This window comes from Nothoprocta perdicaria, unplaced genomic scaffold (assembly GCF_003342845.1).
Source record: "Nothoprocta perdicaria isolate Ctin4 unplaced genomic scaffold, notPer1 scaffold_1, whole genome shotgun sequence".
NCBI lineage: Eukaryota > Metazoa > Chordata > Aves > Tinamiformes > Tinamidae > Nothoprocta > Nothoprocta perdicaria.
The window spans coordinates 4802550-4829394 of NW_020454093.1; the positions used below are offsets into that span (position 1 = coordinate 4802550).

The window sequence follows — 26845 nt, forward strand, 5'->3', positions numbered from 1 at the left end:
TTTCATCAAAAATGGTAGTTAATGACCATGTACAGCATACAAAGGGAGAAAGAAACTTCAATAATATTGTACTTACAGAAGTTATTATCATATCTGGAACTACACTTTGGTTCCTCTCTAATTTATACACATCATCTGAACACAGGTATTAATCAGTCTTCAGAGAACCTCCCTCAACTGAAGAAATTTTATCCTGGTTTTACTAGTGGGAAACTAAAAATTCAATGCCTTAGCCACACAGTAAATGGCAATGTTTTCAAAGTGCTGCAAGACTGTAACTTCTATTGTGGCAAATGTTCAGCCTTCCAAGACCAAAAAGATTCAAAGTCTTCAACATAGAAGAAAAATTAGGGAGAAGAGCACAGGGACCAGCAGAATGACAAACCAGCAGAAAAAGTGAAGAACAAAAAAGGACTTCTCATTGCTCATAGCAAAAGCTTGCAGACTACGAATGAAATGGTAGATTTGAGACAAACAAAAGAAATGCTGTTTCCCCACAATGTATACTTAGATTATGGAATCACTGTAGCAAGACATTTGGGCACACAAAACCAGAAAGGGATAAAAAAATGAACTAAGTTCTTGAATAACAGATCCAAAGCTAAGGATTACTTGGACACAATCTAAGCCACTAATCAGGAGCCCCAACCATGAGAAAGAAGCACTGTATATACTCCATGCATTTCTTGCATATTTCTCCCCCAGCATCTTCACTGGAGGCCTTTAGAGAGAGCATTGAGCTAAATGGACACTTGGCCTGACCAGAACACGTCAGTTTTGTTCTCATGAAACCAGAAGATATGCCAAATGCCAGATGAAGGCAGACATGCCAACAGGCAAAAAACGCATGCAGACTTTAGACTGTTATTCCCCTCCCAATCCACCAACAGCATCAATCACCATTTCTGCTAACAGCATGATATGATGTAAGACATGACAGATTTGGACAGAGCCATGTATAATTATTGAGAGAAACAAAAATTATAAATGAGAAAAATGATTTTACCTCTCTCATATGTATGATTTCATTCACGACTGGGAAACAAGCCATGATCCACAGCCAACACTTAAACAGGAAAACAAATTAGGTACAACCAGATTTAAAAACTGAGGTATTCGACAAAGGAGTTGAATACTGGATCATTTTTAGAAAGCCTAAAGTTCAATTACAGTCAAGACTGGACAGGCAAATCCATATCTAAGATGTCTTCCAGCACAAGATATAGATCCTACTCAACAAGGAGTAGGAAAGGGCATTAAAAACAAGGAAAAGCTCAGTACAATTATAAAGGTTTCTGTTCCATTCCTGTCTTAAACATTACAGTTCCTCTGGCCAATGGTTAAATTTCCATAGAGATGCAGAGTCCCTTGAAACTGATCTACACACATCTGTAAACTGGCTGATTAAATCCAATCATACAGATTTTTTTTGAAGTGTTACAGTTTTTCTTGCACAACCCTGTAACACAGTCAAGAATTCAGTTCCTTCTGTGGTTTTGAGCTATTACCATGCTTACTGCTTTTTAAAAAGGAGGAAGATTTCTATTCTGGTATTCTTTCTAAGGGAAAAAGTAATTATAATTTTGTCACGATCTCTTCATAATGAAGTAGGATTTGGTGCTTTTGGACAGATCTTCTGCTTGAGTTGTATTCTTTATTGCGTTCAATAGCAATACTTCAGCATGGAAAACTAGAGAGACTTGGATGTCCCTAGGACCTGAGATTGCTGATTGTCAACTAAGTACCATGCGAGAACCTGTTCTTTGTAGTTCACCAAAATGAAATCAAGACAACAAAATATTCAACACAACTTCTTTATTTATTAAAGATGTGGGAAGACAAATCTACACAAATTGTTGAGAGTATCTCTATCTTCCTTAAGACAAAGTGCAATTCTACACTTATCGTGTAGGTTCAGGTCACAAGCAAGCCCTCTAAAGAAATACGCCACCTCACTGCTCTCTGGCATAGTATTGCCTGCATGAATGCTCATTCCTGTGTGGCTGGATCTTGTTCTGTGAACCAGTTAGTTTGCTTCCCCTTGACTCAAATGGTTTGTGTATTTGTAAAACCATAGCAGGAGCTAAAAGAGACTTCAAAAGCTCATTTTATCTAATTCCTGCTGTGAGATACAATCAAGGATAGTTAGATCATCCTCAAGACTTTTTTTTTGCATCTAACCTGTTTTTGGAAACCTCTAATCTCAACGGATATTCCACAATATCTTTAAGTCATCTATTTCAATGCTTAGCTATGCACACAAACAAGTTATTGAGACTAAGAGGCCTAAACCACATAATAGCTGCAGGGTATCAGACATCTGCCACAGAAACTTTTTCTGCATACCTAAGACAATTCCTATTTTTCCTATTATCCATCCAAAAGCACACTACAGCAAATGTTTTTTTTTCTGCCTTCCACTAGCAGGAGATAGTATCTCCTGCAAAGCTTTTCACTTCCGGAGAGATGTCTCTCTCACAGCCATTATTTTTGCTATGAAATGAGACAAATACAGTCACTTTGTTTTTTTTTTCACATAGGCAGCATTTTCAAAGCACTTGTTTTCTTAAGACACTCTAAGATGTTTGTGCCCTTTAAAACGAAAAGTAAGTCTGAAATGGAAGCAGTAGTTTGAGACTTCAGCAGGACTAGGTAGAGACTAACAACTGCTTGCCATTTTACACGACACTCATTGTTTGCACATCTCAGATGATATTTGTCTTTTGGCTGTAAAGCCCAGATTTTATTTTGCTAAACTGCTTTAGCCTTTTATTCCTCCTTTAACACCTGTTAAAACCATAGTAAATTGTGCTCACTTCTTGGAATTTCAACTTGGGGCCTTTGGACAACGTCTCCAAGTAGTTAAGAAAATTGCTAAGTGTTCCACAGAAGCCCGTGTAGCGAACTAAGACTTACTCTGTGACTTACTCTTAATAGACTCCTTATAAGCAATCAGCAGATTCAATGGGTTTGCAGGCTACAGCTTGAAAATCATCTATCGTCATCATTCTAAATTCTTGTCTTGATTTGCAACATTCTTATGAAACAAGCCAGCTTGTTGTCCACAAACAAATTCCCTCTACTCTAATAGCCAAGTGCCTATTAAAAATACAGAACAAAAACAAACAAATAAAAACTCTAAGACTGGCCCTATTTGAAAGGCCCTCGTAGCTATCAGTGAGCCACTAAAGACTTGGAGACCCTTCCTCAATCACTTGTGTGTTCAGTTTATAACAACTTCATGCAGAGCTCCCTAAGAGTCATTTTCTAAGAATGATATGTGAGATGGTATCAAGAATATCACATGCAGTCACGGCCTGAAAAAAAATAATGAAGTCAAGACATCTCATCAATTTACTGCTTATCTTTAACTCACTGCACTAGCTATACTGCCAAAGAAGGAAATTAAAATTGTCTGACCAAGTTTGTTCTTGGTAAAACTGTATTGGTTGCTTATCATTTTTATTATCCTATACATGCTTATAAAGTAACTGCTTAATAACTCATTAAAAAAATGTTCTGGGATTAAGGTTTCACTTACAGGCTTTAAATTCCCTTCATTTCCCCAGCACCTTTGAAAAGAAAACAAAAGAAAGAAGTAGGGAGAGAATTACTATGCTTGCTCCTCTCCAGTTCTCCAAGCTTTCCTCCTGTCCTCCCAGGGTTCTCACAAAGATACTGTAAAGATTCAAACTAAAGGGTCCCTAAAGGGTGACTAAAAGGAGAAGGATAATGCTGACTTTTTGGTTTAGTAATTTGAGCACAGTAAGCTATTAACATCAATGAAGAACCAAGGTAAGTTAATCAAAAAGGAGCTTTAAGGGCATGCTGAGGTCTTTGGAGAGGACAGAGGAGGGTAATGAGATTGGACTTTACCCAGTGCTATCCCAGCCATCTAGATAGAAAAATTTCACTAGTTTGCTGCTCAAGGGGATATCAGGGGTCAAATGTCTTCAAAAATTCAAGTACAGTGGGGGAAAAACCCAGGCAAGCTGCTAGCCTTCCTGTTGATCTCGAGCAGCATGCTGCTCGAGGGGCAACAAGCAGGCTGGCTGGACAGAGGTGCAGCAGCAGACGCGCGAGCTGCTCACACAGGCCCCCGGGCTGGGTGCAGGAAGCGGGGCCCGCGGGTGCTGTGCGGGAAGCCAGCACCTCTCAAGCCTTCCACTCTGCCACTCTCCTGCCCGCTCCAGCAAGAGGCTCTTGTGCTCCTGGAAACCCCATTAGCTCCACAGTTCAGTCAGAACTGCCGTTTTCCTGACACATTCACCTAAAATATAAGCATCTGTGGCAGCCTGTAGTTAAGAAATTCTCCAAGAGACTGTCAAGGGCAAGAGACATAAAAGGCAGCCCCACAGCTTGCTAGGAAATAGAGAAAGCAGCAGGAATAGCAAGAAGGTATTTTTGTGTGTGTATCTGCCTTGAGGTAAATGGAAAGGGCAGGTTACCTAGCAGGCAGGCTGAGCACTGGATAGAGCACGTGAAGACGGCATCACTCCACTAACAGGTACCGCCAGGCACTGCTCAGCCAAGCACTCTGCCAGAGCTGCTAGTAACTACCCTACGGGGTAAGAGCGCTGACTTAAATACCCGTCACGCTAACAGACCAGGCCTTCAGGGCACACAAAAAAAAGATCAAAAGGTGCTTCTTTCTCTCGCTTTTTTTTTTTTTTTTTTTTTTTAATAGAAGAAAAAAAATAAAGAGAAAGAAAACCAAATGCAGAAGGCAGAGGTCAAAAAGTCAAGAAGTACTTTTCCAGTTGACTCAGCACAGACAGTTAGCAGCATTTCTGCACTCTGGTTCATTTATCCATCAATACTAGTCACCACAACAGATGCTGAGTTAGGTTAACAGAAGCACAGTAGCTTCAAACCCACATACAGCCCAGAGAGTACACCTGTAGAGACATTTAGTTTACTAACACCTATTCTGTACTAAAATATCCATGCTTATTCTTTTAGCTCCATCCACATAGGGCCTCCAAATTTCTTTCTGCGCAGTAATTACTGCATGGTTCCAGTCTGTCATGCTCTAAGCATACATGAGACTCAAGCAAGTCCCACATCTTCTGTACGCTGGCAGTATACAGTGATTATCTTACTATTGGAACTGACCACTAGTATGCTGGAAATAAACGCAATAACACAAAAAGACCAGGGAAGGCAAAAGGCAAAAGAAAAAAAAAAACATCCACCTTTCATCTTTTAAACTGAGTTTTGGAAATTATTTTTAAGAGTCTTTACCTGGGACTGTTTCCCAATTAATAAATTGCAGTTCAACAGAGAACTCCCTGAAATCATCCCTGCCTTTACCATGACATCCTGGAGTCATTCAGAAACATAGCTGGCAAGGGCTGTTGATCCATTGGCAAAGATCAAGACAGCAGAAGTCCTTTCATTAGGATTCAGATCAAAACTTTTCTGAACAGGATCATGTTGTAACACCTATATTGGCCCTCAGATGATTTATACTGGGACAAGATCTAAAGAACTGGAGACAAGTCTCTCATCAACTTCAGCAGTCTTTTCCTCTACGTGTTCCAATCAACAGTAGTGTTATTTCCCTCTCCTGTTTAATACTAGAATCATTTAGCTCAAGACAAAAACTCATTTATCCTGGCTGAATATAGATAACTGTTTTTAATAAGATTTTGCCAGACCAACTCTATTTTCATAGGTATGCTTAACGTGGAGGTTAACATGTTTTTCATTTTTTTTTTCATGTTATGAGTTTACTTAATCTGTAACATAATTACAAAGCACAAATTTCTGAATCACACATCTTACCTTATCAATTCATCATATTAATTATATTTTTTGGATGTTGATTTTGAATAGTGGTAGGTTGAGTACATTGGAACAGTACCATAAGTTGTTTCATCTAAGTCAAAGGATGCTATATGCATACACATGCAGGGTATCTATTACATCTTTAAAAAAAAAAAAAAAAAAAAAAAAAACAAATGCTGATAGCGTCCCTCAGAAAAATAACCTCTCCTTCTTCAAAAAGGAGAAAGGAATCTACATTTGATGATTTCACAATACAGATTGGGACCACATGTTTCACTGGGAAGAGTTTTTTTCAATTCTTGTTTTTCTTCCCTCTAAGTACTAGACCAAGCTCTATTATGCACAAATTCTAAAAGCACAAGCCAGCCAAAAGTCGCAAATCTCTCAGCATAGACAGGTCCATCTGTCATTCACAGCAGGAGAACAATAGCAGCGTCAATATAGACACAACAAGCACACACAGTCCTTATAGAGTCAGACAGAAAATCTGCCTTCCCTGATAACTAGCTGCCTTTGAAAACCCAGACAGATGTTCCTGCGTAATACCGGGATCAGTTTCTTCTTTCTTGTTCCTGCATTTTCAAATTTCTCTTCTGTTCACATCAACCAAAATATTGTTAGTTTACTGCTCATAATCTTTGCAGAGGTTTGTGAAAACAAGATCTCAGGAGCAATGCAACTCAAAACACAGAAGTACTACACTATTTTTAAATCTGACATTTCTACTATTGGGGCCTCTGTAAAAAGTGGATGATTCACCAAGCTTGACAAAGAGTCTCCTTGTATTCCTGCAGTTTTCTAGAGCTATGCTCAGCAGCCTATCTTTTTCCTCTGTTTAACAGATGACATATTACATTGCTTCTCCACTACTGAAAAGCAGTTTTGACTCCCTCCCCTCAATAATTTATTCAGCAATCTATCTGTACATCTCCAGAATATAAGTTGTAGTCAGGAACTTAATTTTATTGTTCTGTACCACATATTTGCAAACACTCTAACTTAAATCTTTAAATGGCTGAACAGAATAATTGGCTAAGCATTTGGTGGGAGTTAAGTCATTAAAGAAAGAGCCTTACTGATAACACTCGAGCAATTTACATATTTAAAAATAATCTCACTAAGCCCATCTGTAAACCCTTTCTTTCAGTAGTATCTGTTTATTTTTTCTTGTCAGTCAGTTTCATGGAGTTTTGATCACGGCAGATTTGCAAGTCTGGCTCTCTAACAGTTCCCACACTTCTTAGGAGTAAACAAGTGGCGCTTTTTAAACAAGAGGATAGTGCTGGTGTCATGTGCCCTACTGTAAGATTTTCTTCATTCAGATTAAGCCTGTAAAACAAATCTGACTGCTAACATCTGAGGAAACACTACAATTGTACAGGCTAGAGTGACTTGACAAGTCACCTGGGATTTACAACCCCAAAATAAGCAAAAATATATAAAGTTATATATATATAAGCAAAAATATATAAAAAGTTATATATATATAAGCAAAAAAATATATAAAGTTATATATAAAATATAACTCCTCAGGATGCAAGCTAACACACTACCCTGCAACCTATCACCAGTTTTTGTTCAAAAATGTTACCACATGCACTTCTTTTCTAGGAGGAAAAAAATGGAGGCCTGTGACAGTCCTGGAAATGAAAGAAAACAAGGAAGTTTGGACAAAAAGCAAGAGGAATGCTTTTATAAGTAGTATAGGCAGCAAACTAAGAGATTTTCAAAAGACAAAGATAGAAAAGAGATATGTGTAGTTTATTAATAGAGAGTATACTTTATACAACCTTAAGCTTTAATTTCAACCTTAAGGTTTTAATTTCTCCCAAATCTTTTTGAAAAATTTCCAAGCCCTGAACATAAAATTCTTCTTACTAGAGCCATCTCCTTTTTTGAAACAACAAAGCAAACTCGTTTTCTTTTGACATTCCACAATGATTTATTCAGTTCCACTTAACCAGCAAAGACAATTGATGAACTGCTGACCCATTAAAGTTTGCTGATTGGGGACGTTATACAGAATTTGATGATTAAAGAGTATCTCAAGCCCTGAACATATCTGAGAGCAGAGTGAGAGAAAAAAAAGGCAAGAAAAACACTTGCAGGGGCGCTTTGTGTTTTCAGTTGGTTTTGGGTGGCAGGGGCTGTTTGCTTTAGCATTGTGTGGAAGGTGCCTGGGTTGGTGTAGCCCAGGCTGAGGTGAAGCAAGAATCCAGCTGGGGAAGTGTAAAGGCAACAGCAAATCCAATCCTCGCCAATCCAATGAATATGCTTGTTCGATTTCCTTGCAACTCACTGCTTTATGGAGCTCCTACCATGCAGCTCTACATTATCCAATAAAAGGTACTTTCCTAAACAGTCAGTTACATTAAATGTACTTGATTTCTCTTTCATGAAAGCGGAGTGTGTTCTACCTACTAACAAATTCCAGCTTCAGGAGATGAATTTCTACCTCTGTTTAAAGTGATACATTTATATCAAAGCCAAGATAAGTCTATGCAACTTAGACTTCAAAGAAATCACGTTAATCACATAAATCTTCCTTTTTCTTTACATAAAGCTCCACACATGCACTAGAATGGGACAAGTGTCTTCAGGATGCAGAGGAGAGAAAGCAAAACTAGCCTGCACATGCCAATATACAAAACAAGAGAAACTCCCCATTTCTCCCTCTCCCCAGTTTGTGTTATATCAGTAACTTCTACCATAAATATGAAATAAAGATTTAATGAGAAGCACATAACACTGAGGTAGCATTTTCATACCTTCGCTGAAAACTCCAGCGCTCTGCATGCTTGAATTCTGTCTCACAAGGGTTGCTTCATCTTCCCTCACAGTTGGGCAAAAAGCACATGGCGAGTTTAAAAAGAAACGGGAAACTCTGCTTTATCTAGCGCAGGGCTACCTCAGGGCAAGATGGCCATGGCCGCAGCATCATGGCAAGCAGGAGCACACAGGGCAGAGCTCACCTGCTGCTCATACTGGAAGGAGCCGCACAGAGCTCGGACACTCCTTTCTTAGCTCGTAAATGGTGGCGCCCTGCTAACGCTGTTCACCTGCCACAAAGATGACCCCAAACAAAAGTTACTCTCTGCAGTCACTGGGTACACAGGTGAAAGATTTCCGTGGTAGATGAGACCACTGAAGGGAGATACCTGCTGTCATTGGATGTGTAACTCTTGCTGGCTGAATACATCTCTGCAAAGCAGCAAATGTTTTGCTAGGTCTCAGTTTGTTTACATAGTATCACTTGCTCTTCACTGCAGACAACTACATCTTCTCCTAATTTTTTTTACGGTATATCCTTGTACCTGGAAATGCAGATTTTACGATATCCAGTGCCACATTTGTGTTATTTCTCAATCCAGAATACTACCGCCTGCTACAGAGTACTACTGCTCCTTTTTTGCATAAAACCCTACTTAGATTTCCAAGAACAGACCGGTGTGTTTTCTTCTTTCCAAAACTAATATTTTTGCTACTGTAATTCTGGAAAGAGAGACACCCTGGGGAATCCCAAGTAGAATCAACGGCCAGCAACGAAAGTTGTGAAAACAAAATGGCCGCCTCCCATCTGCAAAGCGTGGCTGCTGCAGGCCGCGACAGGGACAAGGCTTTGAAGAGCCATCTCCACAGAAAGAATTTATTTAGATGTCTCAGACAGGCAGTGTCCTGCTGTGCTCATCCCCAATTATGTGGAAGTGGAAATAAGATGGGGAGCAGATTGTAACACTTTGATCTGGAGCAGAGAATGGATGGTTTCATGATTTCAGTCATGTCATGGCCTTTACAAGCAGCCAAGACCGAAATCTGTTCCTAAAACACTCATGTTGACTTAATAGTCTCCTATGTCCACTGATCTTCTTTGATCAAAATGATGAGTAGCCCTTTTGCACCCAAAATAAAGGATCTGGTAGAAGAAAAGGGGCTGCAAAGGGGTAGAAGAAAAAGGGCTTGTGGTTTCAGGAGCAGTCTAACCAGTTTGAAGGTTTCTTGCCATCCAAAAGGGAACAGCCCCCTTGGCTGCTTTTTCCTCACCCTCCTTCCCCTTACTTATCCCATCCTGTCTCCTTGCATGACTCCAGCACTTAACAGAGCCTGCTACAATACACTACATTTAAAAGGCTGGATATTTTTCTTCAGAGTTAGGATGAGAGGACAGGGAACAGGAGAGGGTTAATAGTAAGTAGCCCATGCCAGGGTGCAATACAGCCAGCAACCAACATGGCAGTACAAACACTGCTCGGAGCAGAGAAAGGGAAGTGGGACTGTCCCCATTGGAGCAGCGAGATGTGCTGGGTCTCCAGGCCCTACAAAGGCGGCAGCTCTCAGGACTGCAGTTCTTCAAAAAGTTCCTTCAGCTAGGCGATTGCAAGAACATCTCTAATTTGTCTCACTTGTGATTTTTTTTTCTTGCATCATTTGACAAAACTCAGACCCAAACATTGATTTTTTTTTTTTCTGACAACTGCAGACATCTCTGCTTACCATCAGGGTTGCAGGAGTGAATAAATACATAGACTTTCTGCAAAAAATGGCTGTAACAGAACATAAACAGAAACTCCTTCAGATTATGAAGAGATCAACCTAAAAATGTTATTAGCCTATTTGCAGGCTTTTTAAAATTACTTAGAAGTACGACAAAATAAACAAAACCACACTTTCTTATGGAGTAACACAAAAACAATTAAGTTTGTAGCACATTACCCAGTTTAAGGGCATTCTAGTTTAATGAACTAGAGATATACTAGCATTGTATGTCCTTCTAATTATTATAACAAAGATGCATTCACAGTATGTTGTGACACATCCAACAAATGGATGCTTACAAACGTGTGCCTAAAATTATTACTACATTATTTCTCACCTGCATATTGCTAATGGAGGAGAAAGCCAAGATAATGTCAGGCTAAATTTAATACCCATGTTTCAATATTGCATGGGTGGCTACCCTCCAATATTAAATTCTTTCCTTTAAAAAAAAAAAAAATCAAGACCTCCCCATTATGGACTAAAACCCTTTATCTCTGTAATTGGTAAGTTTTGACACTAAAGGAATTTCCAATCTAGATAAAGAATTTTTTCTTAAGAAAAAACTTCAGATTTCATTTGCTTCCTTCTCTGCAAGCAAAAGCATTCACAGTCTCTTTCGTTACAATGGCAGATTTTAATAAAATAAATAAAAAGCCTTTCTTAAAAGCCTTTCTTAATTATTAGAAATTTACCAAGAGATGGCAATATGAATACAATAGTTTTCCTCTCAGATGATACAATAAGCCAGTTTCCTGTAATTGTGGGGAAGAAATGCATGATGCCATATTGCACAAAAGCAGAACAACAGGTAAATAACAAAAATAGTATTTTGTTTTCTAGCAGTCTAACAGTACACGTGCCATGACAGAATTACTGGCCACAAGTCAAGGAGTAGCCCAACAGCGTCCTATTAATTACTTAAAGCTTTACAGAATTTCCCTCTGTCGGATTTCCCACCTGATGAGGAACCTTTTACTTGAGAGGGTCACAAAATACTCTTTAGTTGGGCGCCTTTGAGATGATGATCATCACAAAAAAAAAAACCAAAGCAAAAAGGAAGGTCATCAGGGAAAGGCTATCTCGTGTGCTTTTATGAGTCCCACTTTTTTGTTCCTACCCACCTAAAGCAAAACTTAGGTTCCCAGAAAAACATATCTCCCTGTTTTCTGGATACAACTAGCTGTCATCTCACAAAAAAAGAAAAACCTCCTCCTTTTGCTGAACAGATGTCAAATTAGCCTCATCTTTTTCCTTCTAGCTTTCCTTGTCATGTCAAACTCCTCTTACAGGTGTTGCAGAGAGCATATGATGGGACTCATAATTTTAATTAAGCCTCATGGGGCCAGCATATTGCTTACAAACCAAAAGCAGTGAAACTCAGTTAATACAGTAGAAATCCAAATATTCTCCAAGTTAGCTGAGATTTTAAACCCATCCACAAAGGTCCAGGTCCTAATTCAAGTTAATTCACAGCAAAACCATTCATATTTCTGGGTCTCTATCTATATCTCTAAAAAGAAAAGCTTCTTGGACCTTTAATAATTCTATCAGTAATTTATATGTGAAATAAAACTAGATTCCACCGTGTTTCACAAAAAGTTCTCTTAAAAAAAAAGATTTCACACAATAAATATTAGCCCTTTACAGCAAATGTAACATAAATGATCAAACTCTAACAACTCCCTCTGCTCCACAGGGCCAGATAAAATCACTCTATTGCTTCTTAATTGGCAAAATATTTAACCAGTCTGAATAATCACTTAAAGAGAACTTAAACTGTTGATTCCATATGTTTAAACATTAACATTTTCAGTCTGCAAGATGTATAAGCCAGTTAGCCTTAAAGAAAAGGACACACACAAACCCTCCAGAAAACAACACCCTCCCCAAACCTATTTGCAGCCTATTTTCTTTGATGTAGACCTAGGCACTAGCAAATAGCAGAGTTTACCAGTGGAGTAATTTTGTTAAGGCTTATTTTAATTATCAACTAGGAACCTGGCGCTCTGAACGCTATTTGTGACTCTTTATGATCCAAGTAACTACTTTAAACTGATTTTCTTAATTAAAGTCTTTGCAATCTCTCCTAACAAAAAAATCCTGAAATATTTACCCAGTGAAACATTTAAACTCAATCTTAACTTCTCAAGCAGCACAAGCTCTTCTTACGTTTCCTCAGGATATTTCTTCAGGACAATCTTTGCAAAAAAAATCACGTATATTAGTGCAGTTCCAAGTAAACAGTCTTAAGCAGTCTGCAAAAGCAAGAGTTATACCAGACAACAGATCCTTTTTACCTTAAACTAGCATTATTCAGGCAAACCAAGATTACTCTCCTTCGATGCATGAAAAAAGCCATTGGCTTTTTGGAACAGGCTGCCCAGGGAGGTTGTGGAGTCTCCTTCTCTGGAGGTCTTCAAAACCCGCCTGGATGCCACCCTGTGCCACATGCTCTAGGTGTTCCTGCTCGAGCGGCAAGGTTGGACTAGATGATCTCTTAGAGGTCCCTTCCAACCTTGAATATTCTGTGATTCTGTGAAAATTATCAAACTGTGCTGGTAATTGGGTATGTAAAGTGAACATCACCTTGCCCATGGTGGCACTAAGAGTTACCCCTGGGAGGAAGCGACCAAGTGGTGCCCTGAGCGAGACACCTGCCCGCCCAGGCGGGCTGCGCTTCAGGGAGCTGCTCCACAGCTGCACCCTCTGCTTGTGCACACACAGCAGCCACTAACTCTGCTAACTTGGATCAGGTGCCTGATTTTTAGGCTCCGTGGTTTTTGGGATTTTAATGGCGTTTGTACAAAGAGTTGCTTGGAAATTGTACCAGTGATTTTATGACTTAATTTACTCGTATATCAATCTCCAGCGTGATTTTGAAGTATGCTATTTAAAAGCCAATTTACAGAAGAAATATGAGTTGAGGGGGAGAAGGATTCTGTTTCCTTTTACATGTATATGTCATTTTAATTATCATCTTGTGGAGAGATCAGTTTATTGCTAAAAAGAAGTGACTCCCTTTCTTACTGGGTAAAATCTTAAACATTCAGATGGAAAATCTCAAAGGAAACTAAAACCAGGCGTTGTTTGATATTTCCATATTTCCAGGATTTTTATTTTGCCTTGCTATTTTGAAGCTAATATATTTGCAAAATAATGGTAATCCTGCATTACTCAGGCATGAATTTCTTTTTTTAACATCTGAAATCTGTTATGCCAGGAAATAAAGCTATGTACTGTGTACTAGTACTGCACTATCTATTTTTTAAGCAAAAGCAAATGAACTGAATGGATCTCCAGAAGTTTAAATTTAGATCAATACATTATAGAGGCTTTATTACACAGCATAACTCACATAACTCAGTACACAGGATTTTCTCCATCAAAGCACTCCATCAGATCGGGTTTTGTTTCTATTTTATGTTACCATAGGGGATGTTGAACAAAGCTAATTTAGTAGAGAGGGCCAGAAAAGACAGCAACTTTGATTGCCTTTTTTTGGGGGGGGAAACAGCAGAAGTCATGCTGGAAAAACAGAATCAGCTTTACACAGTCTTTATAGCAGGGCAAGCATGCTACAGAAGAGACTGTGACAAAACCTGCACCCATTATGGCCGTGCAGTGGAACAACATGGCAAAACCTCCCTAAAAGACATCTTTTCATCTGGACTAAAAGGTCACATATTGCAGCTGTGAAGGTAACTTAGAAAAGAAAAAAAAAAAAAAAAAAGAAATCAAATACACATGTTGGAGATTGAGACTGGAAATAAGACATGGCAGGTCATGTATAAAGCAGTCCCTAGCTGCCATGGTTTATTATTGTTGAGCAATATATCTGGAGAAATTATTTGGATTTATAGACTTTCTCAATTACATTCGGGTCTTCAAGGATGTATTATTTCATACAAGAGTAGTCTGCAAAAAAGCATTTAGGCTTGTGAGGGGGGAAAAATCTTTAGGCCAGAGATTGATTTCAAGATAAGCACCAGTGGTGGCTGTTCAGACCAGTTAGAAATGGTTACACTGCACCTGCGTGCAGGCAAGTGAGGAGCAGGAGGGCCTACCCCAAAAGCTGCTCAGCAGGGCAGAAAGCAGCCCCAGGGGCACACAGGTTATCCCCACTCACATGAAAGCAGTTCTGAAGCTCAGCCAGTTTCAATCACTGCTAATAGACTTTTTTTTGGAGGGGGGAGGTTGGTATGGACTTTTATCTCAGTGCAACACCCTAAAGGACTTCAATATTAATGAGTATTGTACGTTGCACAGCTCAGGCCAGAATCTGTCAGATGAAAGCCAGAGTTTTGCCAGATGGCCTCTACGCAAATACGCACAGCTGAAGATATAGTTAATAAACATAAGCTATCTTCTGATCAGCAAGTGAAATAGATATATGCCTTATGGGGCTAGAAAGGTCTGTATGTAACTCAAGCCATATGGCTTCCCTCAAGTAATTCTATGTTGAATTACAGTTTATTTTTCTGAGGTAAATCTTGATTCTAAAATTACCTGTAACTTTCTCACTGACACACCAAATGGAGTAAGGAGACTAGGGCATAATTCTCTGTCTTTCCGAGATTTTGCTGGCTCTTCTCTGGTCAGTTAACATAATCTTTGATTCATGGGCAGTAGGACAGGGCTTCAGTAGCAGCTGTACCAGTGCCAAATAAACGATACAAGCTCTGTACTGTCTACTCCTACTTGGAGTGTCTCATTTTTTACATACAGAATCAAGTTCTCCCTTTCTGGCCAAACTGCTGCACTGAGAGCTCACGCACAGTAAAATATCCACTGCGACCCTCTATTTGGAGTTGCCACATTATACACAGAACATGCCTGGAGCTGTTACCTTTATTCCTAGTTCCCAGCTGCATGTCTTTGACTTCAGAATTGCCATGGTCAGAACTCAGCTCACCAACCACATTGCTGTCCCTTTTTATTATTTATCATTCCACTATTTATTTTACAGCATTCACACAGAAAGAGGATCTTTTTTCATCACTAGTTATTTTAAACAACATGGACTGTTCTTTCTTTGTAGTAGGTCAAAAAGGAAATAATTCAGAAATGTCCTAATGCCCCAATGAGCTAGGCAGTCGAGTGCTCCTTTGCTCCAATGCTCCCTTCAGCCTTTGACTGTTTAAAATTTGAGAGATAATTTCATGCTTTCTTTTATGTCATCAGCAAAAGGTTAGTGAAGAACAAGGAGATTATCTGGAAACCTAGTTAAACAATGACAATCCTATAGATATAGTATATTTAACTAGCTCTTAATGCACTCATTGCTTAGATGTTGCTTTGTTGTAAAATTAATTAGCATTAGTAATTAGTTAGTATTAATTTTACACTCTTTTCAGTGTATGTTAACATACTCCCACTTGGACAAGACGATGCAGCTCCCATGCTAAAGCCTGGCTTTCCCAGTACATGTGGCTGGCCCACCATCTTTTCCCTGGAGGGAGCAGAGGGCCGTCCCTGTAGCAGATCAAGGAGCTGGATATTTCTGCATACTGCAGAGGGTCAAGTTGCTGCTGCCCGGGAGGAGCCAGGGCCCTTCTAGTGCAGCACTGCTCAGCACCAGCCCTTGGCTCTTCCCTCCCCGACAGCTTCAGGACAGCAGCCCAGTCCCCCTCTCTCCAGCTGCAGATCCGGCTGGCTGCCTAGCGGCCCTTCATCCAAAACAAAAGCTGGATCCAGCCCTTAAGCCTGTGCTGTTCAGTATTAGGTCATTGCACATAATCTAATAAAATAGAGACATAACACTGGTGTCATTTTCTGGTCTCTGAGAGTTCCCCGGAAGAAAAATCCCTGGGGCGGGAGGAGGCGTAAGCAGCATTAGGGAGCTCAGGGCTCTCCAGGCAGCTTTTTCAAGCCCTTCTTCACGCACTTTATTTGGGCCCGGTGACATTCACGGTTGCTGTGCAATGTGCTGAGTTACAGCACAGGGATCTGTTTCATTCCAAACCTGTGGAAAGAGCTACATTTTCCTCTAGATAATGGACGTGGCTATCTGATTAAAATACTTGCTGGTTTTACAATCTTATTTACAGTTATACCATTCCTATCTAGTAATGGACTGACTCAAGTGCTCTCTTCTGTTTGGCCCTGCCACAAAAATCTCAGCTTCTACAGCCCCTACCCAGTGATCAGGACAATCATATCCATGGGACAGAATCTTGCTGCTTTTAAACAAGAACTATACCTGGCTCCTCTGTGTATTCTTTTGTGATCTCAAATGTTCTACTTTGTTCCAATTACTTTTCTAATAGCTGTTCCAAATACTACTTTTTCCCCCCCAAAAAAAAAGCTTAGTGCAATGCTCTTTAGGGTACACATTTCCATAATAAAATGATAAATTACGGATAGCCCTTGCCATCAGAGTCTAAAGATCTAAGTTTCTAAAGACCAAAGGCACTTATGAGGTGAAACACAGAGAGAGACTGGTTATTATCCAATCCTAATAGGTTAAATCAAAAGGATTTATGTAGAAAAAATAAAGGTGATTTTTATATGTTTGGAACTTACCACAGATATACAGACATATAGATATACCAAATGAATACACACCTAGAGTTTAATAGACAGCATGGGGAAGCATTCTGCGTTGTGGGTGGTGCTGTGCAAAGCGCTACTCCGGGTCGCTTTTAAACCTACAAATCTCCTATAGAGCTGTATTCAACAGCTGGGTACCAAACTCAGTGACCCAGAGAGCCTCTGGCAACTCTGTGATCTTAAGTAATTCAGAAAGAAATTGGCTGGAACTGTCCTTAGAATTTTATGACAACTGAAAATAAAGATAGCATTAAGGACAAGGATACTAAGAAAGACCAGTGACTGCCTCTGCTATTCTGCTCTGAGATTTTTAGTTAACATTATAGCTTACATTTTGAATTTCTGCACATGCAGAACTTACTTTTTCTCATATATGTGTATGCACAAGCCTAAGAACATATGTCAGTTATCATCTTGATGAGTGGAAACCATACATTTAATTTCATTTATGCTTAATACCTCTGCAAACAAAAGTCAGATCTCCACGGGCACTGGTAACGCTATCACTGCCAAATGCATATGTTGTCTTTCAACGCTATAAAGAAAAGCCATTTTCTTTCATTTTAGAGATGCAAAGATTTGTACAAACATACCAAGCAACTATTCCCTAGCTAAAGCCTTTCTGCAACTATTCATAAATTCATTAAAGTTCCCAGTGTCAGTTCATGTCATAATTGATGTTGACACTTTCATATAAAGTTTCCTCTGACTCCAACAAAAGTATAGTTTTCCTGAATGTACAGTTAGCAATCAGAAGCAATGCACAGGGTAATTATTATCTACGTTTCCCCTGCCTTGAAAATCAAAACATGTCTTCAGTTCTAGATTACACACAGGCGTGCACACACACACACACATATATACGTGCATACACACACACACACACACACACATATTTATATTAAATCAGAATTCTGTAATTTTCTTGCTCATTTTTACAGAGCAAAATTCCTGCTCCCCAGGTCCTCAGAGTGCCCAGCCCCAGCTAGATTCAGTTTCAGCCTCTCTTGAGCAAAACCAAACACTTCCAAGCCGTGTCTGGTGTTTCCTTCGCTACTCTCCAGCAAGAGTTCAAAGGCAGAGCAGCCTGCCTGTAAGAAGTCACTTAAAGCAACATGCAGAAGATGAGAGTTAACTTTTTCCCTGGCCATTCTGAGCTTAAAAGCAAATTCAACATATGCAACATGATTACCCTGTGTGGTAGGGAAGCTGCCATTAAATACTGTTTTTTTTTTTTAATGTTCTGCTCATTTTGAAGCATATAGTGAGTCTCCTACACCAGCTCCTCTCCAAAGCTGCTGCGCTGTCACAGCTTCCTTGTTCTGTACAAGCCAAATCAACTATAAAAAGAACAACAACACTGTGAAATATCTGCAACAAGGACTAATTTAAGTATGACAGTCATATATCACACACATGGTGTTCCTGAAGGCAGATTTCTACTTCAAGATGGAAAAGAATAAGATCTCAAGAGTTCTACATTAAGAACAGGAGATTCATGAGGACATCAAAAGCTAATCAAAGGTACCACAAAAAGGGAGCATATGCCTGGAGTATATGAACATACATCATGCACCTGAGCAGTACATTAACACACATACCACTTGGGGCAGCATTTGTTTCCTTGATAACTAACAGCCATAGACTTCTTAAGTAAATAACATCCTTCACCTTCAATTATTATCTGCAGTCGTTTTTTTCTCAAGTGCTCAAGATAACATAAAGTTTATAAATTGACTAAAAGAATAACAAATGTAGGTAAGAACTGCAGGGAGGCTAAGAGATGAAAGAATGCAAAGTACTAGGTTGGATGTGCTTTCTTTTTAAGAAAGAACCTTCATTAGCTTCAGCTGGGACAGGACAGACGGACTTTGGGAACAGAAATGTTTTCCACATACCACCACCAGGTGATATCTGGAAGGTGACACCACATGGCCAAGACAGCTCAAACTGTGCAGCTCTGCTGTCCTATTCCTACCAGGCTGAAGGAAACTCCAGTTTAATCTAGTCTGGCATCTTCATCTCCTTATGAGGAAAACAAAGATATTATTGGAGCCTATTTTAGAATCAAATCAAATATTTTACAAATTTATAAAAACCTATTTAAAATGATCATGTTACCAAAATAATTTACCTGTCCATTAACGAAAGACTAAGATAGATATGCTCTACATATTTTCCCAATCACACAACAAGATGTCTCCATTACGTTTCAGAATACTGAGGTTTTTAAGTTATTTTTCGTACTAGCAGGTATGCCAGAATATGAATGGTTGAGGATTTGGTTGGTTTTTTTTTAAATTCAATCTAATCAAATCATTCATGCAAGAAGAAAACCTCAAGTCAATGATGTGATGATAGGGCGACTGTAAAAAATGGGTAAGCTAACTTTGTCTTTAAAAAATTTTTTTTAAATAACATTTGTCTTTTTAAAAGCATCATATGTAAAAATAAAAGCAGACATAACCAGAGAAAGCTGTCTGCAATTCTGTGAACTGCCTTGTACCTTTAAATGTAGCATTTACCATAGATAATGAATTCAACAGACCACACTTTACAGCTGTGTGCCACATTCCACTCATTCAGGAAACTCTACAAATAACAGAAGATTGTATGACTACAAATGTCAATGTCACTGGTCCCCGAGTTATCTAAAATGAAAAATTTGAGCAACATTTGTTAAGTCATAAGAAGGAACTTAGTTATGAAGTTATGGAAAGGGGGTAGCAATAGCTCATGTGTTCCTCCTGCAGCACTATGTTTCTTTTTAAAGGCAGGTCTTTTTTTTTTTTCTTTTTGACATAATTCATTGCCTATGATCATCACATTGATCTACTGATCATTACGTTGATCTACTATGATCATTACATTGATCATTACATTGAAGGAATAGAGACTTTTCTAGCAATTGTATCATCACTAGTATCCATAACATACAACCTCCTGCTTTGGTGGGATAACAGCTTGGAGAAGAGAAGGCTGACAGGGGATACGATTAACATGTGTAAGTTCAGGAAGGGAGAAGGCAGGGAGGAAGGGGACAAGCTCTTCTCATTGGTGGCCAGCGATAGGACAAGGGGTAAAGGACATAAACTGGAGCACAGGCAGTTCCATCTCCAGGTGAGGAGGAGCTTCTTTACTGTGAGGGTCACAGAGCAGTGGAACAGGCTGCCCAGGGAGGTTGTGGAGTCTCCTTCTCTGGAGGTCTTCAAAACCTGCCTGGATGCCGCCCTGTGCCACATGCTCTAGGTGTGCCTGCTTGAGCAGGAAGGTTGGACTAAACGATCTCTAGAGGTCCCTTCCAACCTTGAATATTCTGTGATTCTGTGATTCTTTTGAAGAAAATGGTGACTTTAAACGTGCCTGCTTTGAAAATAGGAATCATGTAGCAATGTGTGGGGAACGCTCAGTGAAATGGGACACCCCCTCATTTGGTTGTGCAAGACAAAGCTTTTTAGGTACCTTCAGCTGTAAATAACTGGATGCATACAGCTTTGTACAAACAGCACACCACATCCCAGAGAGCAGAACAGCTGTGGTGTGGTCCCTGGCTGCATGACCTGCACACGTCTCCTGTCCTTGGTCACCACTTTCCCATCACAGGGTGGACAACCACCCAGGCACACAATGTGTGGGGCCACCCAGCCGCAGGAAGGAGGAGGGAGCAGGACAGTTTGCAACTCGCCTGGCTCTCTGCCCTCCCTCTGCTTATGACTGAAGGGTCTCAGGAAGGTGAAGATACACAGTAACAGGGGGAAAATAGGCAAAACAACTAATTTAAATACATTCTGTGAAAAGGGAGGTTTCCTAGAGGTTGAAGTGAAAGGATTCACTATAGATCTGTATGTCTAGGTAACACAGAACTCCAGGGTCACTCCAAATTAAGGTCATTATCCACTGAATATTGCCATCACAACCTACTAACAAAAGTTCACGAGCTAGGAGCCACTAATCAAGCTGAAGTTAACCAATGAAAAACAAACTGTTCTTACAAAGCTGGGATATGGAAAAGTCAGTCTGGTCAATCTAGGTTAATGCAGAACTGCCCGTTACAGCATTACTTTGCAAACACACGACCCTATTTAACTTAGAAGATCTAACTGATATAATTTCTGATATTTTATAAGAAACATTTCCAGAGAAAACAATTTCAATGCACAGCTACACTGACACCTAGTTTATATTTTCTTCATTTCATCCTGCTATCGCTTTGCTTCTTTGACCTCATTACACCACTGTTTAACAAAGCCAGCAAGACTACTTTTGTTTTCCTCATTAATCATCCTGCCTTTCCTTTGATCCTTTTGATACCTTCTTCTTAACTCCTTTGATTCTGTCAACATCTTTTCACAACAGGTACCTCACACTGACTGCAATTCAAGAAAATGTAAGTATATTCCAGAGAGGCATATTATAAACAGGGAAGAAACCCCTCTCCCTCCTTCTTTTTTTTTTCTCTTCCTTTGATCTGTAGATTATTTTTGCAAATTAAACTGCTATTGGTCATCTTGCATTGCTACCTCAACCTGAATTCTTATGCATTCTCACATTTCTTGTATTTTCTGAATATATTTCTGCTCAGAGAAACATATTGCTTCTGCACCAGTCAACTATCAGTTTTAAAAATACTTCACAAAATCATGTCAATGATGGCAAATGATACTGCTTGCACATGCCTTATTCCATAAAATTGAGTGTATGTGCATTTATAAGACTAGTAATACAACTCAAAAACTATGTAATGAGTTTATTATAATCATATTAAGTACTGTAACATAACATAGACATTTATATTTTTTATATTTTTATATTTATATAAAATATAATAAATATATTTTATATTTTATAAAATAAAATATAAATAATATTTATATTTTATAAAAAATTGTTTTACATATTACTTATGAAATACTTCATATTTTTTCATGTTAAATATGTAATTAGTCAAGTTTTAAACACTAGCTACCTTGTACTGGAACAAACAGATGCTTTGGCAGTGCATTTTCCAACTGAGCTGAGCAAAAGCACTAGTATACAGACAAATAAGTGAAAGGGAGCCAAAATGACTGCTCTCTAAAGGCAGAAACTCATTTAACCATACGAAAAAAAACATCATCATTAGGGAAACTAGTTTATCTTCTGTTTCTGAAAGACTATAATAAATAACAGATACAACTACAGCGTGGGCCTCGTCCAGGAAATCTGTGCGGTCTCTTGGACCACACACTCCTTCTAGAAAGTCTCCCACAGCAACAATGAAGCAGCTAACCCCACCCAGAGCCACCCTTGGATCACTTACACATGGCCAGGGAAATGCAGACACTCAGCAAAGGGCTCCCTGCCCCTCAGGGACTGCGGCCACTTCCAGGCTGCATTGTACCCATCTCCGTGGCATGTGAGGGGCAAGAACGGCTAGAGACCCCTGCACAGACTGCACTCCCCCAAATGTTTCCAGTGCAGGAACAGATTCATCTCAAGACTAAGCCTTATGTTGACTGCTTCATTTATTTTTTTAGCTGCAACACACTGAAGCCTTCAGAAAGGCAGCCACAGCCAGCGACCATGGGAAGTGGGTGCTGACAGACGTGTTCCAGCCTAGAAGATACTGAGCACTGTACACAAATACCCAAACGCCTGTGAAGAGGAAGAGGAAAACAAGTATTTCTTAATCATGTTAAATTAGAGGAGAAGGAATCTGAAATTTTTCACTCAATGGTTGCTTTTCCTCTAACTGGCAATACAGTATTACTGCCATGAAACTGCCCTTTCCAAAAACTGTACTTACACTAGCTTCAAAATAAAGCAGGAATCACTCAAAAAAATGGCTCTCAGCTGGGCCGTGATCCCTACCATGAGGGATGGACCAGATCATCTATTCCACTGCGAGAGAATGAAAACTTCAGGGGAAAAAGAGAAAAACAAACAAACAAAGCTTTTGCAGCATAGACAGGTTTGGGCTGGCTATATCTATATACAGTAATTTGCTCCTTTAAATCTTAATCTTGGTCACACCAAAAATAAAAAAGCCAACAACTCAAATATAAAGTATGCATGAAAAAAGTCAGGTTCACCAGGCTTAAAATAATTGCAATACAAAAAAACAATTAAGATTCACCAGCCTCTATTCACTGAAGGCTGAACAGAAATTTTCATTGCTTTCTGGGTTGATAAACAAAGACTATTACTACATTACTCTGCCATTAATACAGTCCCAGTATGCACTTGTTAAACTCAAGAAATATTTAATTTGAATTAGTTAAATTGAGAGTTACGAGAATACATAACTCATCTGGTATCAAACAATTTACAGTTGTATGCAAATCCAAGATGCTAGTCTATAGCAAAAATGTCCTTATGAAGTTGACAGTTATAAACAGCAGACAGAAGCAGTAGGTAGGAATATTTATTATTTTTGAAGAAGACACTAATTTCACTGTAAGACCAGCAAATAAACTACTAATTTAATTTGGTAATGAAATAAACAGAGATTACGAGTTATTTCTCACAAGTGAAACAGAGATGTCCATACCTATCCAAATATAACAGAGTCTACACCCTGAAAAATGAAGCTTACAGAAAAAAATACTGAGGAGAAAGAAAAGTGGAAGTGTGAGACTTTTGCAAAGAAGTAGAAGTCCAGATTTAGGAGTCCCAATGTGAAGCCCTTGCATTCAGCCTCACACAGTCATTCTCAACATAAATCCTTTCTACTCTTCATGATGAAAATGCCCTGCATGCAGGATTGTTCTGGCCAACATTTGTGAGTATGAAGTCTACACTTCTTTGCTGTTATTTAATGTGAAGTTTCAGCTATTTTTATTGCCTATGGCTACTACAAATAACAACTTGGCCCTACCTTACCCGTTTCCTCTCTGAATAAGGGGATACATATGGAGTTTTGACCTTCTGAGGTTTTGAAAGAAACAATGGGAAAATAATTTTAAAAGCAAAACAAGGCTTTCTAAAAAAGGAAATGGGAAGTTTTATATATTGTCTATAGTAACTTCCCTCTGCCCAGAAAAGTGTTTCTCTCTAACAGAACTGGACCATTTTCTTTTCTGAACAGAAAACTTGATCTTCTTACACCAGTTCAGAAATACACAGCTGTTATATTGCTGAGTCTGACTAACTGTGCTTGGCATGACTTTAATAAAACTTCAGAGAACTGAACTGTATGCACTATGTGTAAATACATTACCAGCTCAAATATTTACAGGTATCAAATGATGGCATTTGAACATAAGGCTACTTCTAAGGCTTGTTGAGGTTTATTCTTAAGGCATTCAAAACCAACTCTGTTGTAGTAATATTAACTAACATTCACACAATGTGCATAGATTAAAGTTGTGCAGAGATAGCCACTCTGCATACTACATATAAAAATATATGTGTATGTGTATATATATATATATACATATATACATGTATATAACATGTATATATATATATACATGTATATAACAATAACAAAACAGTTTTCACTGTTATTTACAGCAAACTTCAAGAGTCTCAACTGCCCAAACCCAAATCAAATGCTGCCTTTCAGGCCCCCGTGCAGTTCTGCCTTCCCAGCCTCCAAGGCCACCTACTTCAAGAGAGCTCGCTCCAGGGCAAACTATACAGGGTCCCAGTATGATCAGCCTACTACAGAGGCAGCTGCAGGACCAGACTCCAAAGACTTTGGAAAGGAACTTCATAATACATGAATGATTCATTTCATTTTAATCCTCTCTCCAGTGCATCAGCCCAGCTAATGTGGGAATTCACTCCCTGTTAACAGAAAAGGTGCACCAGATGAGGCAGTATTTGCTACACAAAAGCTCTTTGGTAGTACAATTACTGCACACACATTCCATCTCCAGGCAAAGCCACTTTTCCATGTGCCTCACATTACACAGAAATGGAGGATAAAAATGTTTATGTTGTATTTCAAGAGCAGAAGAAACAGGTAGGTGGTAAGTCATGAAGCAGCCTGCAGATAGAGGCTAAAGCAAAAAGCATTGTTAATTTAACCCTGATTGCCATTCTGAAACAAACAAACAAACAAACAAAACACAGCCAAAGCATGTGAAATATATCAATACACGACAGAAAAGTAAAGAACGTATGTGCAGCACAGCTCCGTGGTCATCAAGAGCAGCTTCCCACCTGGCACATGCGCCTGTGCTACGGTCCCCAGGCAGCACCAAGCCGCCGCAGAGCAGCCGTGGGCAGGGGCCGCGCGATGCCGAGATCGCGCGCACACTGCGCCGGCTGCGGGAAGGCACCCAGCACCCAGCCTGGCATCGGCAGGGCCGGGCACACGAGCAGTAGCCAATATATATCAAAAAACCCTTCGGGTAGCAAGCGACATTGGAGCTGACAAGATGCATATATGCTAGATCTTTGCACCGTGTGACTATGCATTTTGGTCTGCTTGTAAGTACCCTAAAGATTTCCTGTGGAATCAATACACAAGATTAATCTACAGAATCAGTGTCTGTAGAGGAGTTAGTAACACAGAACCCTTGTCCTTCTACGTTTCTCTGTCCCTGTTGAGATCCGAAAGCTTTCTGAGAGCCTTTTCTTTCTAGCTCTGCAGGGAATATTGCATATTTTATGTTTATATCACCAGGTAAAATGCATCTATAATAGAAGGGTGAGGGAAAAGAAGAGAAACTTCCATATTAAATACAATTTCACTCAAGTGTTAGAGAAAATAAATCACCAAGCCCAGTTAGGATTACAGGCAAAGCTGTTTGGCTTCCCTAAATGAGACAACGTGTATTATCTCATCTGGCAGCTTAGCATGACTGAAATGAAACATAATTTGTAGTTGATGCCAACTGGCAGGACACAGCTCATGACAATGTTGGACTTTTGCTTTTTTTTTTTTTTAAACGTTCTTCTGTCTTAAATTATAAAGAAAATGAATAGGATGCTTTTGGCCTATATAGTGCAAGATCTGCAGACGCTAGCACGAACTGCTAACTCACAGAAAAGTGTCTTGAGTTTTTATGATTTAAGAAAAAGAAAACCTGTAAGAACAGCCACTCTGGGTCAAATCTTCTGCCCACTACCCCTGTCTCCAAGAGCAGCCAAAAGCGGATGTCTGGGGAAGAGGATAAGAATAGTGCAAGCATTTAGTCATAATTCCCCAAATAATCTCCAGTCTCCAACAGTTTACAGTTCAGGGACTTTCAAAGCCAGAGGTCATGCTGATATATTTGATAATCCTCCACGGACCTTTTCTTCCATTCATTTTGTCCAGTCTCCCTTTGAATCAGTATAAATTTTTACCATCTCCAACATCCTATGCAGTTCCACAACTTATTGATATGTGTGTTTGAAGAACCTCATCTTTCTGTTCCTCTGAGCTTGACTCCCGCCATTTTCATTTCCATGCATATTACTTGTCATACTGGGAGAAACGATGAAAGACTGATTCCTAGCAATCTAGCCAGGCCACTCAAAATTGTATAAAACTATCATCGTATCTCCAGTTGTCTCTTCTCCTCATCAACTTAACTTGCTTTGTATGGAAAGTGTTACACTTCTCTGGATATCTTCTGGTTTTAATACATGCTTTTTGAGATGGTGGTTCAGGACATGGCAGCCAAGAAGTAGGTGGATTCAAATGGATTCACCATGGATTCACACAGTGGATTTATTTTGTATTCTTTAATAGAAAAAAAATATCAAAAACCCCAGACTGCTAATATTCAGCTTGCTTTCCTGACTGTCATGAACTACTTATTGTAAAGCTAAGATTTTATATCCCAGTGATAAGGCAGGTCAGAACCCATAGCTTTACATGAAAAGGTAGGTCTGTTCTCCTGTCCCCCCAACACATCACCATTTTTTTCTATCAACACTGAGCTGCATATACTGTTTTACTGCACATTACTTGATCTTGCAAGGTATTTCTATAGATGCACATATTTATTACCTACATGAGACTGCAGCAACTCTACACAACAAACCATTTATT

General features: G+C 39.3%; 1 protein-coding gene across 2 annotated transcripts in view; it reads right to left on the minus strand.

The window, feature by feature from the left end:
* Positions 1 to 26845, minus strand: part of LHFPL2 (LHFPL tetraspan subfamily member 2) — a 106486-nt gene that overhangs the window by 70101 nt on the left and 9540 nt on the right. The window contains exon 1 of one of the 2 annotated variants that reach the window (XM_026036623.1): positions 8559 to 8745. The exons of the other annotated variant lie outside the window; for it this stretch is intronic. The gene's annotated coding sequence lies outside the window, so the exon portion shown is untranslated. Of the gene's footprint in view, positions 1 to 8558; positions 8746 to 26845 lie in introns of those variants that run through there. 2 annotated transcript variants of the gene reach the window in all.